At 39.7% G+C, this 14,628-nt stretch overlaps 1 protein-coding gene across 3 annotated transcripts in view; it reads left to right on the top strand.

The window, feature by feature from the left end:
• Positions 1-1,356: 1,356 nt before the first annotated feature.
• Positions 1,357-14,628, top strand: part of LOC129758159 (protein dopey-1 homolog) — a 33,664-nt gene continuing 20,392 nt past the window's right edge. For all 3 annotated transcript variants that reach the window (XM_055755622.1, XM_055755621.1, XM_055755619.1), the window contains exon 1: positions 1,357-2,147. The gene's annotated coding sequence lies outside the window, so the exon portion shown is untranslated. The remainder of the gene's footprint in view (positions 2,148-14,628) is intronic.

Raw genomic sequence — 14,628 nt, 5'->3', positions numbered from 1 at the left:
ATTTGACATTTTACTCGTACTCCGCCTGGCTTTTCCCGTTTTTTTTACGTTTTGATGCTTCATCCCATTCACTCCTACTAAAGATTCCGTTAGCAACTGTCATTCGATTCCGTTATGCATCTCGCTCGCACGCAAGTCGAAAACCGTTTCCCTTTAGCTTCGTTCAATTCGTATAGGTAGAAATTGATTTCTACTGCATTCATATTTTTTTTAACCATTGATGGTTCTTAAATAACCATTTTATGGGTTTTGCATCGAAACCGCCATTATGATTATTATTTAAACAATTTTTCAAGGAATTTTTTTAACCTTTTTGGTAGTCCTCGATCATTAACCACAAAATGGTTGAAAAACAAAATGGTTTTTCTTCATCGCCATTTTGGAAATATTTGCTTTTGCAGCTTGATGTGTTTTACAAAAAGTTGCTTTAGCAGTAAAAGTTATACGGCAAACATCTTCTGTTGAAGGTTATTTTTGAATAATTTTAATGATTGCTTAAAAAAAACACTACCTATAAACACTCGAAATTGTTTTTCTTATTGTTTATTGTTATTTATTGTTCTTTCCCCAAGGATGCTAAAAATTGAGGGGATTTCGAGAAGCTGGTACGACCCTGTACGGCCATTTTCCGAACCCTCCGGAAAGCTGAATCGGATCGAACTACCCGCAAAACACAGGCCGTCCGTAGTGAAACCGGTATATTTGTTTGCTGTCCGTTTTTTCAACTGCGACGGTGACGTTGCCCAAGAAGAGCAGAAATGATTTCAATAAATGTGCATCTTCCCGGATTCACAACAACGGAACTCCGAAAGCCTCGCCAATAACACAATCAATCTCCAAACCAACAGCAGCAACAGAGTCCCGGATGGTACAAAGCCTGCAGCTGGATCGGAATCAATTCGGTGGTGGCTTTAACAAATGATAGCTATCATCAGACCTAGGTCTATTACTGCCAAAGGTTTTGGTCGACTTTAGTCAGGTCGTTATTCAATGATGCAATTTGAAAACTGAAGTGCGTAATTTCTGCAAAAAGCTCATTAGAATCACGATCGACAGGGAACTTTACAAGACCTTTTAAAATTAGGAAATCGAACAGGGATTAAGAACTTGAGTTTTTCTGCCATGGAGAGAACATTGAAATGAAAACTTGAATGAAACCCACTCATTCGACTGCTTTTAGTTATTTTGGATTACAAGCTGTTATCTCGATTCAAGCGTGCAATTCGAAATCCCTGTCGAAAAGTGCGATTTTACGATGACATTTTGAAGCACGGAGAAAAAAACTACAAAAAACCCAAAACATCACTCGATCAGCCGTCATCATCGCACCACATCGCCAGTCAGTCAACGAGAGAAAACGAGAAAGCAAAGTCGCTCGAGTCGAGGCGTAAAATCGCGTTCGTAGATTTCGAAAATTTTCCACTTTCAGCTGCTGCGTTCATGTTTCTCGAATCGAATCGTCTCGCGTAATAGTGCGTAGTTTTTGTCGAAAAAGTAGTCGCAACCCGTTACCAGATGTCGGTTCCTCCGGAAGGAAGTGGAGTTATGGTTCTCGCTCGCAGGAAATATGGCCCATTTGGGCGATAAAGTGAAGTGAAAATTCCCCGAACATTGCGGATTTTTTTTTCTACTTCTTTTTTGCTGCACTCAGACAAGGCCATCTCGTCCAGCAATAAATACCATCATCATCATCAAACGGCAGCAGGTCAATGTGAAGAATAAGACGAACAATGACGATTACTCTTGCCAAGTAAATTCTATCATTATAGCACAAAATCGATGTAAATAGCTACTAACTTTTGGTCGTAGAATTAATGGCAAACGCCCACAATAACTAGTAGTGGGTCCGTGTGTTGTGGTAATAATCTTGCGAATCAAAATTAAATCGAATTCTGCAACAGCGCAATTGGAATACAATTACAACAACAGTTGTGCGAAACAGAGTGCATCTTTTCTTTATTCGGCTTCCCCCCGAAACAACCGGAAGTAGCGGAAAACCAGCAGCTGGAGAAGTAGCACACATCAACCAGATGAGCTCGTCGTCGTCGTCGTCGCCGCTCGTATAACTCTCAGCAACTGTAAATATTGGTAGCAGAAGCCCCGTCGAGAGTACTATTGTAGGCCGTGGAGCAAAACGAAGCAAAGAAGTGAGCTATACTAGAATGTTTTGATAAATGTCGCTATTATACAATGGGGATTTTTCTTTCCTACTGCTATTTACTCAGTTATCGACGGAAAAAGGGTGGCACGTTCCATATAATTTGTATTTATTATGTCTATGAAATGAACGAATTAAATTTGGTTGAGGCTTTCATTATAATTCCTGAAATTTCAAATATCTAACTCGAATCTCGTAATATGACTTGCTAGCCAGCTATTCGTGAAATTTATATATGAAACTCAAACTTCTATCGTAGAGTAAAAATATGCATATTTAATCCAGTTGGCCCGATCCAATGACTGAAATTAATGAAGCAAATATTGGGAAACCACTCCAGTAAATACTACAAAGAGCTTAAACTATAACCTACTCGATAGATAACATACAATTCCTTTTAACTCCATTTTTAAACCAATTGTACAACAGCAAATGATCGAAACATTTGAAATCTCGTTTGATTTGTCCTGCTTATCTTTTACAAGTTAGAAAATTATTCCAATGAGCAATGCCTTTCAAGTTATTTTTGTCGAGGTTCCTTATCAATGATTGAATAGTACAAACAGCAACATATTTAGGTTACTAATTTAGGAAATACAAAGAAAACTATTTATTCGATTCTGACCGTTTCCCACGAAGTTTTGGCTGAATTGTTTGACCTTCTCAAAGTTAAAGTTTCGTGGAAGAGATGACTTTTCTTCGTCCGACAAAACACGTGACAGCTATTAGCGACATCAAATGATACAATCACGGCTTTACGTCAGCTTAGTTCTAGTCAATCCGTTTCCAGAACCTTTTGAAATAATTTAAGATAAACCGGGGAACAAGCATGGATTAGGACATTTTCGACAGGTGGGTTAAATGAAAAAATTGTATCCGGCCAAACAACAAACAAGGAAAACCAAAAAAAAACAACAGATTTATGAATTTGCTTTTTTAAAAATAAAATGCGATAAGTTAAGATGTTGTTCTTGAAACAAAAACAAATCACCATGTTTTTCAAACTGAAAAAAAATCCGTTGCATTAAGAGTATTCTTACGAAAAATAAAAAACGCACATTGATCGGTTATATTTTCAAAATAATAATGTTGAAAAAAACACGGTGGATGGTGAATCCAAAATTGCATTTTTTTTCTATTAGCTCGTTTTTGAGATTCAAGTGTTAACTTTTGCAAAAAGGCAACGATCCATTTAAAAAAATTGTGCATATTTTTGACAAAACTCAGTAGATTATTAAAAAAAATATTCGAAATAAACATTTTTAATCGCTGATCTACTTCCGAGGAAAAGGTTACAGAAATTTTCCTTTTTTTCCACGTTCTGTAAAATACAGGAGTTTTCAAGTAGGTTTTGAAGAAATTTTAAAGCAATAGGAATCTTATGGATATTTTTAAAACATTAGACATGGGAGAGGAAGACTGAATAAAAAAAAATCTTACAGTCAAATTTCTCTCATCAATCTACCGACCAGTGCGAAAGTTCAAAACTACTTTCTTATTTAGTGAATTTCTTATTTAGTGAATTTCAATGAAACTTTTTTGATGCTGAAAAGCACTTGTTTTGCATGAAACAATGATTTAATTAGGTTTTGTTTGCTCTGGCAAATTTTCGCATGATCAGGCGTATTGAGTCGCTCAAATTTCGTTGAAGTTTTTGAAACTGATAAATAAAAATTGTTTGATTAATGGTTGTTCTAAAATTAGCTTAAATAACAGATTTAGATTTTGGGTAGTTCCCATTGACCGAACCAAATTTTTATATAGTTAAAAGTTTACGATTACAAATCTTTTAACAATAGCTGGCTTTTTGCCGAACAGTAAAAAAACGATACAGAAAACGATACAGCGAATTTCAGTCTTCCTCCCCCAGGTCACAACGTTTTGCAATTTTTAGCAATGTTGTTAAATAAAGGGCGAACACGAAATTATTGCGACACATTCAACAGAGCATAACTTTTTTATCATTGGGTAAAAATTAAACAAATTTTGCACACTTTCTTATTAATGTGTATTGTTTACATGCTGTCAAACTCGAAGTCGTGCACGCTCTTTTTTTTAAACTCAAAATTGAGTAGTTTTGGTTCAAAAAAGCACTTCGGTGGCATCCCTCAACTTTGAGTTTGACTGGGCAATAGCAAAACTAAGTTCTGATAGGCATACTCAATACTAAGTTCGGCAGCCGAACTCGGATTTATCCTTTTTTTTCGAGGGTAGCTGATTTTCAGGAAATTAAAGGATGATTAAAATTTGTTGTACCCGGATGTTGCTGTTCCGGTACATTGCATTGCAATTACAGAGCAGTGGAAAGTTTTGACATTCCCGGTCAAAGTAAACTTCCGGATGTTACTTCCCACGGGAAGTAAACAACATCCGGAAGTTTCCGGATTCCAAGCCGCTCACCATATGATGACAATGACGGACAGAATTTTACGCTGACACGGTGAACATGCATTTCATTATGAAGTTCCTTCATAATCTTCCGGTAATTGTTCCGGAACGACTTAATTTTGCGACGTGTTCGTTGGTTGTTGTTCCGGTTCGGACTGCACTCGCAAAGTGTTTTCAGTCCAACAAAGAGAGTTCAATTTTTAGTTCATAAGGTCGAACTCAGCTTTGATCCCTCGCCGAAGGAAAAAAAAGGGATCAATTTTGAGTTCGCAGTTCGAACTCCGTTTTGATCCATCGCAAGGAGGAAAAAAGGGTACTTAACTTTAAGTTCATAGAATCGAACTATGTTTTGAACCTCGGTCATACTTAATTTTGAGTTAAAAAAAAGAGCGTGTGTTTTTCGATTTATGGAGGTGAACCAACGCGAGTCGAGAGAACAAATTCTTTTCAAACTCCTGGAATTTCGACCTGTCGCACCGGCAGTTGGGAAAAATGTTGAACATTCATCATTACACCGTCTCCAGATTGTTGAAGTGGTTCCAGGAGCGGTTGACGTTGGACCACGGCAAAGGAGCTAGAAGAAAACCGGGACCGAAGAACAAAAAGACGGAGGGAAAGGTGAAGCTGATGACTAAAACAATTCCCAACGTCTCAAGCCGTGATTTGGTAAAACAAATCGGCATGTCGCAGAGCTACGTCCAGAATGCAAAAAAGAGAGCTGGACTACATACATACAAGGTACAGAACTTCCAAACCGCGATGAGCGGCAACAATCTACGGCTAAAACTCGGGCACGGAAGCTCTACGAGAAGATGCTGACAAAATATGGCTGCTGTGTGATGGACGACGAAATGTATAAAAAAGCCGATTTTAAGCAAACTCTGGGGTTGGAATTTTTCACCGGCAAGAGCAAGTTCGATGTGGACGACAAATTTAAGTCGAAAATGTCGAAATTCGCCTCCAAACATCTCGTTTGGCAGGCCATTTGCTTTTGCGAACTGATGACGAGTGAGCCTTTCGTGACAAAGGGCACAGTGAATGGCGAGATCTACAAATCTGAGCGCCTCAAAAAGCGCCTTTTGGCTAAAGCCCTAAAATAAAAGTGCGGCAGACTGTCATCGCGGAGTTCCAATCGAACTGTCAAAAGTCGTTCCAATCGAGCATAACCATTTTTACCATTTCAAATTCGTGGCAGGTATTGCAATCTGTGTGACTGTGACTTTCAAATTTTTAATTGAAACTAATCAAGAAAGCTGAGAAAATTCATTGGAGCAAAACGGAAAGAAGCACTTAATTTTTATTTTAACAATTGACACAACGGAGAACAACTTAAATAATATTCTCAAAACGAAAATCAACTTCACAATCTGCGGCACAGTTGCACATCAACAAGAAGTCATGCGAATGTTTTCGTTATTGGCAGTGTTGAAGGGTTACAGAAGCTTTTTCAGTGCTGCCGAATCGGTGCGAAATTCAGTCTGCCGCACTTTTACTGTAGGGCTTTACTTTTGGCGCTCTTGCATCAGCAGGACGAAGCTCCGCTATTTTGCGCAGATTTGGCACCATGCCACTATTTTAAAAGTGTCCTGGAGTGGTATGAAGCCAATTCTGTCCGGAGCTTCGCCTGGTGGAGCAGTATTGGGCAATAATGAAGCGGGAACTTCGGAAGAGCAAGAAGACAATCAAAAACAAGAAGGAAAAGTTAAGAAAATGAAAAAAAAAAACTTAGAAACTGGTACCGGATAACACAGTAAAGACTATTATGACTTTTAAGACTTTAATCATCCCAGAGGATGAAAATCCCGTACAAAAAAAATGTATTCAATTTCACACTCAAGGCTCCATCGATAAGTTAATCGGGGTTCTATTGATTTTTAAAGTAAACATACGTATAAAACTCCCCTAAAATGTTGGTTGGATTCTTAACTTTATAAGATAATTGCCATGACATTTTCGGTGTCGCAATAATTTCGAGTTTGCTCTTTAGATTGACATCATTTATAAAGGGCGATACGGTCAAAATTTGGTCAATATCAACTTCACGTATTTCTTTCAATTTTGATTTTGGAATTCACTCTTCAGTTGTCAAAATGCCGTCCAAGGAAGAAGAGCAGCGTATTAAAATTTTGCTCGCGCATCGCGAAAATCCGAGCTACTCGCACGCAAAGCTGGCAAAACCGCTAAAAGTTGCCAAATCAACCGTTACAAATGGAATTAAAGTTTTTAGGGAACGTTTGTCGACAGCCAGGAAGTCTGGATCGGGGGGAAATCGAAAACCGGAAGCCGCTGAGACGACAAAGAGAGTTGCCGGTAGTTTCAAGCGAAACGCTAACCTCTCTCTCCGAGATGCCGCAAACGACGGCCAAAGCGCGATCCCGGAGGCTGTACACGACGATGCTGACGAAGTTTGCCTGCATGGTAATGGACGACGAAACCTACGTCAAAGCCGACTACAAGCAGCTTCCGGGACAGGAGTTTTATACGAAAAAAGGAAGGGAAAAGGTAGCAGATATTTTCAAGCACATGAAACTGTCAAAGTTCGCGAAGAACTATCTGGTTTGGCAAGCCATCTGTACCTGTGGCATGAAAAGCAGCATTTTCATAGCTTCCGGGACTGTCAACCAAGAAATTTACGTGAAAGAGTGTGTGAATAAACGTCTGCTGCCTTTCCTGAAGAAAAACGGTTGTTCTGTACTGTTTAGGCCGGATTTGGCATCTTGCCATTACGGTAAAAAGGTCATGGAGTGGTACGCCGCCAACAACGTACAGGTGGTTCCCAAGGACAAGAACCCTCCCATCACGCCAGAGCTCCGCCCAATTGAGAAACACTGGGCTATTGTCCAGCGGAACCTAAAGAAGACCAAAAAAACTGCTAAGGGCGAGCAGCAGTTTAAGGCAAACTGGCTTTCTGCGGCGAAGAAGGTGGAAAAGGTGGCTGTACAAAATCTGATAGCATGGGTTAAGCGTAAGGCCCGGAAATTCGGATTTGGAGAAGCAGAAGCCTAACTGAATATTTTTCCTGAATTTCACTTGAAAAATAAATTTAATTTGATTTTTTAAATAAACGATTTCACCGATTTACACGCGTTTTACCTTAACCAAATTTTGACCGTATCACCCTTTATCAAATGCTCAAAAACGTTCTTAAGCAATGTTATATTTTTTTTCTATTTAATTTTCTAAAACTTAGTTACTGACTTACTGACATTAGCTCATAACTTCACGTCAGTCTGGTTTTGTTATAGTCAATTCATTTCGAAGCCCTCTTGAAAATATCTATCTTTTTTATCGGCGAACACTCCAACAGATAACAGAGTATATCTTGAGGTTTATTCAATTGTGGACTTCACAAAATAAAAATATTTTTATCTTTGCTAAACTTTTAATCCAGCTGTTTAAACATTTTCTTAGTTACCATTTGAAGATTTTGAGAACCGTAAAGCTGTGCTGTGGATCATTAAGTCGTATCCTAAGAGACAAACAACTGACTGTTCCTACACAGATTTTACCAAAATTAGCAGATATTGTTAAAATTTAAATTTTCCGTATTTTCTATCCTAGAACTATTGAAAATGCTTGTTATTTCCAATAAGCGTCCTCAATTTTTTAGTAAATAATTTGCAACGTACAAAATTGAATCAAACCATGCCATTCACTAAAACCAAATCGGAAATCAAGTGACTTCATGATGGTTTGCCATCATTTAGCCATATTTATTGCAAGCTTTTCAAAAAGTCGCGTATCTAATTTTCAGGTACTCACCAGGCCACTTTCCACCGCACCGGAATCAGTCAGTTAGATTTGCTCGCTGGCTGGTCGGCTCATGGTGGTTCGTCAATATCCAGGTCAATATTTTCATTTGTTGTTATTTCTCACTTCCACCCACCAACACTCACTAAGCGCTTTGCGGTGAGAGCTTGAGGTTTCCAAAGACCGAAGTTGACGGGTGTGGACTGTGTGGAGAGATATCAGATGTTAATACGCCAATAAAACAATAAGTACACATATGAATCACTTATCAAGTGATTTCTTTCGTTCAGATTTTGATTGAACTTAACCTGTTGAGGTGTGTTCGAGGTGCTTAAGGCGGAAAATGCATCCGGAAAAGTGCAGTTTTCACCAGAGTTCAAATTTTACGATCGACGTCAATGCACCGGATTTCATTTTATCAGTCTAACTAGTAGGTACAGTACCGTTCATAATTATATAGAGCTTTGAACTTTCATAACTTTTTACTCTGAGGATATTTTTTGATCAAATTTTTTGCGTTAGATAGATCAACTATCACACTATTATATCACAAAATTTGAGCTCTCTGGAGTTTGTGTGGCCAGAGAAACAGTAATTCTACGAAAATCGGAGTTTTTGGACTTTTCTCATTCAAACAGCAATATCTCTGAAACTTCACTACATTTTTTATTGAAATTTTGCACAGTGATTGTTGAAATATAAAGCTAGCACGTCTGAAGTTTTCGAAAACTTCTAACGATGAGATCAAAAGTTACGCGAGGTGCAATATTTCAGGCATGAACCTTGAAATGCGATTTCTATAGAATTTTGGACAATAGGTACAATTACACGGAATTTACCCTATACTATACTTAAAGCACTAAGGATTCTTCTTCGGAATAATTCCCTCGAAACGTCAAAATCAAAAAGATCGGAGAAGCGGTTAAACGTCCTTATTGCACCAATTAGCGCTGTATTAGCTCCGTAGTTATTCTGTCGAAGAGGAGCAAAGAGCTGAAGATCACGATTCCTCAAGCCTCGAGATCGTACGCTGAGTTGAAGTGCTTCTAGCAGTGCGGGGCAGTCGGTTCTCGACAAAAGCAGATCGGCGACAATAGATGCTCGTGTTGCGGTCCGGCAAGCCTGCAGCGTGTCGATGTCTATAAGGCGGCAGCGGCTTTCGTAGCTGGGAAGTCGGAACGGATCTTGCCAGTTCAGGTTTCGGAGAGCGAAGCGCAAAAAATGCCTCTGGATGGCCTCGATACGCTCCGAGCCATTTTGGTAGTAGGGGCACCATACAGCCGAGGCATATTCGAGGGATGATCGAACCAAGCTGCAGTAAGGACTCTTGAGACAATAAATATCCTTAAAGTCTTTTGTCATGCGGAATAAAAGACCCAGGCATCTGGAAGCTTTATCGACGATGTAGTTTGTGTGCATCTTGAAATCCAGCCGTTTGTCCAGGATCACACCAAGGTCTTTCACATGCTCAACTCGTGCAACTACCTCATGTCCCAGAAAATAATCAGCCGGGACAGCGGGAGCCGCTTGCGTGAAAACGAAATTACCGTACATTTGTTGCGATTCTAGGGAAGGTAATTAACATCACACCAGGTGGCGAAGATGTTAAACTGGCTCTGCAAGACGTTGACATCTTCGGAGCTGTTGATGGGTTGAAACAATTTCAAGTCGTCGGCATACGCCAGTTTTGGTCCATCGAGAAGCAGCAGCACGTCGTTGAAGTAGATCAGGAATATTATGGGTCCTAGGTGGCTCCCTTGAGGTACTCCAGAAGAGGCAGGGAATTAATAGGAAAATGATTCACCTGATCGTACAATAAGTTTCCGTCCTATCAGGTAGCTATGTAACCCTGTCCAGTAAAGAGCCGCAAATGCCGATACGTTCTGGTTTGGCTATGGCTATTTTGTGGTTTACCTTGTCGAAAGCTGCGGTCAGGTCGGTGTAGATTACGTCGGTTTGAGATCCTCTGACAAAGCTGTCTTGCACGGAAGATGTGAACGTCAACAAATTTGTTGTCGTAGAGCGCTTAGACATGAATCCATGTTGTTCGTTAGAGAAATAAAAATTGCAATACGAGAAAAATGGATCTAATATAACCAGCTCAAACAGTTTGGCGATCGCACATAGGGCAGAAATATCGTGATAATTGTTAACGTTCTTCCTGTCACCTTTATTGTAGACCGGAAACATGTAAGCCTCTTTCCAAATAGAAGGGAACGTGGATTCCGTGAGCGATGCTTGGAAGATTCGTTTTATAGGAGTCAGCATATGTGATATATCGTGTTAGGAAAGTCGTGGGAATACCATCCGGACCTGCAGAAACACTGGATTTCACCTTAGCAGTCGCCTTCAAGATGGTATCGTCATCGATTACGATGTGCTGAAAAGAAGTGCTCTGAAGTGCGACGTTACTGGCCGCAATAGTCAACTGGTCCGTGGATATTAAACCAGAATCAAAAGTACTACGGAATTTGTCAGCGAAGAGGTTACAGATATCAAGGTCCGAGGTTGCCGACTTGTCTTCCAAAAACATGTAGGACGGCAAGCCCGATTCTTTCCGTTGGTCCTTAATGTACTGCCAAACGATTTGGGTCTAGTTTTAAAACCACGTTGAATCCGGGTAAGGTAGCCCTGGTAACAACGAGTGCATACTTTTTTATAAGCTGCGTTAAGTTTGCAATGTTGGTTTTTGGCGTGGAGAGATTTGTGCCTCATGTAGTAGAGGAGGGCTTTGTTCTTGAGTGCTTTCATTTGTCGCAACTCTTTCGTGACCCAGGGAGCACGTAGGTCTGTGGCTGCTGAGCGTTTTGGTTTTGATGATATGGGAGAACTTCAGAGCAGCGGCGTTTGTATCGGAAGATTCGAGTTCAGAATTCCAGTCGATGGCGTCAAGCGTTTGTGAAATAGCGACAAAATCGGCGTTCTTGAAATCGAGAAAAAAGGATGCCGGCTTCTTGATACACACAACTTCAGAGATTTCAAGCGAAAGCAGCAGTGCCGGGTGATGAGGAACAAGCTTGACCAGAGGCGCAGGAGCTAGTTCAATTGTTGCCAATTGGGATCCGTCGTTAACAAAACAGAGATCGAGCGAGCGACCATTCTCATTCTCGACGCTGGTTATTTGTCGGAGAGTTGCTGTGCTGAGTGAGTCGAGGATCAAACTGGAGGACATAGTAAATGAAGATCTCACTGGATCAGCAAACAAAAAACCGCACTGGGAGAAACACCATTTAAGTCCGGGCAGGTTGAAGTCGCCAATAATAAGAATGTCGTCCTCGGGAACAGTAAGGGAACACAACCGGGAAAGGCCACGGGAAAACGACTCAGCGAAGGTCGCGCTTTTGGCACGATCAGGAGGTAGATATAAAACCCCGACGAAGAACTTTCGAGTACCCAGATCGATAGGGATCCATACTAATTCCCGATCGTTCCATGATTTGTCGTCGATTAGAGTGGCTAAAAGGCCGGATCGGATGGCAATCAGAACTCCCCCGTCGGTGGATTTAGTACTGTTCTGAGGACCTCGGTCACGCCGGAACACTGTGTAGTCGGAGCTAAAAATCTGACTAGTAAGGGTTCTGTCGTTCAGCCAGGTTTCGGTGAAAGCCACAATATCGTAGCTGGAGCATGAGGTGGCTAGCAGATACTCGTTAACGCAGGAGTTGATACCGTCGACGTTTTGGTAGTACATGTTTAGTTGATCTCGAGACCCAATAGACACACCGGATCGTCGTTCACTGGAACGGAAAAATCCATATCGAAGAGGAAGGTCGACGAAAGATGAATACTTGCCTGTTAGTGCAGGCTGGAGAACCTCATCGCCGCAATCGAACTCAGGGCCGGGACGACTGATGCCGCTGGCAGGAATCAGCGCGACTGAGTCGAAGGGCTCCGAGGTCTCCGTAAAGCCTGGCTCGTTGCGTCCCGGTGAAGAAGCCCGTGAAGAAGCGAGGAATTGGGGATGTTCGTGAAAGTCAACACGAAAGCTGTTGGAAGGTTCGGACGACGAGAAACTCGAGAGTCTTATGCGGTTGCTTGAAGTCGAGGCTATAGAAGACTCTTTGTCCATTCTCGGTAAACCATCAGTAAAGGCGTTCACTGAATTGGCGCCGAACGAGGTGTAGAACAGCCTGAAGTCTCCGTGGATGACGCAACTGGTGGGAAAGTGACAGCAGGAGTCAAAGGGTTTTTTGAACCAAAATCCTCGAATTCACGGAATAATATTCCAGCAGGCCAAGTCTTTGGAGAGAGCGCAGTGTCTTTCAACTTTGGATCCACCCCAACTTTGAAAGAAATTGATCTGAGCGTAGAAACATCAACATCCTTTCGAACCAGGGCATGAACTTCAGCTGATTCGCGTTGGAGACATTCCATGACGAACTCTTCGATATCTTCGGCCGTAACATTATTTTGCAATCGAGCCAGATAGATAAAAAACTATCGGCAAGAAAACTTTTGGGTTCGAATCCCATAAGTTGCCGACAGGTGAGATGTGTTTACTTGTATAAATAACTAAATGTACTAAATATTTCAGAGGAAATGCATCTGGGGATAATCTGAAGAGACTATTGCAAGCGGAGTGGATTGCCAACCATTGAAGGTCTCTGAAGGTTGGATGCCTTCCCTCGACGAACCATCGGCCGTGGAAGCCCTAGAGCAATTCGAAGGCCAAGCCACACAGACAAAGGCTGGACCTTGCTACCGATGGGGGAACCATACATATATACATATTATTAAACAGGGAAAATAAAGAAATCTCAATCGAGAAAACCGGAAAAAAACGTGAACTTGAAAATGGAGCTTATACAGCTAATTTATCAATAAATTGGGCAACATTTTGGAAAATGAACTTTAAGATTTTTTATCAATAACTGGATTGCCAGCCTTTCAGTGAAAGCAACAGTTTTGTGATAGGTAAACATTTACATAATTTTCGGACATTGTTTCCAAACAAATTTTTTTTGTAAATAACCTATTCTAGGACGCAGTAATAGTTAAATTTCTTAAAAGAAAAAGAGCTGTTTCATAAGAAAGATGGTACCGTCAAACGGGGCATCATGCAACAGCGGGGTTGAATGCAACATTTATATAACTCCACACAGATTCAATTTTTAATTTAATGTAATGAGATAAAGTTATCTTTTAATGATTACAAAATGATGATGACATAGTTTCTTGAATCCTAAGATAGTTTTTTTAAGTTTTAGATTTTCATATAAAATTTGAAAAATCGAACGATGAATGTACAATTTTTAACATTTTTCGATGCCGTAAAAAACTTTACCCAATATGACGGATTGGCTTGATAATATCACCTACAAACTTTATACTGGTTTCCTCATCCTATACCAACATTGATCATGTGGAAATATTTTTCGAACAATCTCTCAATTTTTTTAAATAAATATTTTTATAATTCAGCTACCCTTCTGGGGTAAAATGCAACAAAATGCAAATCGGAACTAAATCTCATAAATCGCGTTTCCATATGCTGGAATATGATTGTTTTGCATTATGCGTTAGTTAACATTAAAATTTCATCCATTCCTAGATTTATTTTCATGATTTGAGCTAATAGAATATTTTGTAGTATTTTTTACCCCTAAATGTATGCAGAAGATTAACACTTTTTTCTTAAAAACATTTTTGTCAGAAAAAAATAAAAATTTAATTCGAAAAAACCAAAATTAACTGCAATTGGTGCTATATGCGTTATGACATCACAAATGTATCAAAAACAATGAATTTTTATTCGTTTTCATTTGATTTTTCATTATTTACAGAGTTTGTTGCAACTTACCCCTTTTTCTTAGTAGGGTGAAAATCGCTTGTTTTTGTTAATTGAAAAATAACTGGTGAAACCAATAATTTTTCTGACTACGTCAGTTTGGTGACCCATCTACCTTAAAACTTTTGATGTACAAGAGGTATGATTATCTGTAAGCATTAAGATTTTAGAAGCCATTGAAGTTGAAAATTGTTGCATGTTGCCCCAGTTGACGGTATCAACTCTGTGGTATTTATTTTTATTTCGCTTTCACTAGAATATTTTCGTGTAGTAGTAACTAATATTTTGGACCTAGAATTAACTACGAGAATAAGGTTCAGATCTTAATCTAATGCAAGATGAATAATGTTGGTTAGTAAACAAACTGATAATAAAATTTTTGAAATATTTTTTGAAATGCCCGCTCATAATATTGCAAAAAGTTGTGCAAATCTGTATGAGAAATAGATTGTCTGACGCATACCTTTTACAGAGTAATCGATAACGTGAAACCAGATCATTTTTCAGCCAAAAAAAAAATGCGCATATAGCTACACAACTGATA

Source organism: Uranotaenia lowii, chromosome 3 (assembly GCF_029784155.1).
Source record: "Uranotaenia lowii strain MFRU-FL chromosome 3, ASM2978415v1, whole genome shotgun sequence".
In the NCBI taxonomy this organism is placed as follows: domain Eukaryota; kingdom Metazoa; phylum Arthropoda; class Insecta; order Diptera; family Culicidae; genus Uranotaenia; species Uranotaenia lowii.
The sequence above is the reverse complement of the archived record's forward strand: the minus strand, read 5'-3'. Positions and strand labels throughout refer to the sequence as shown.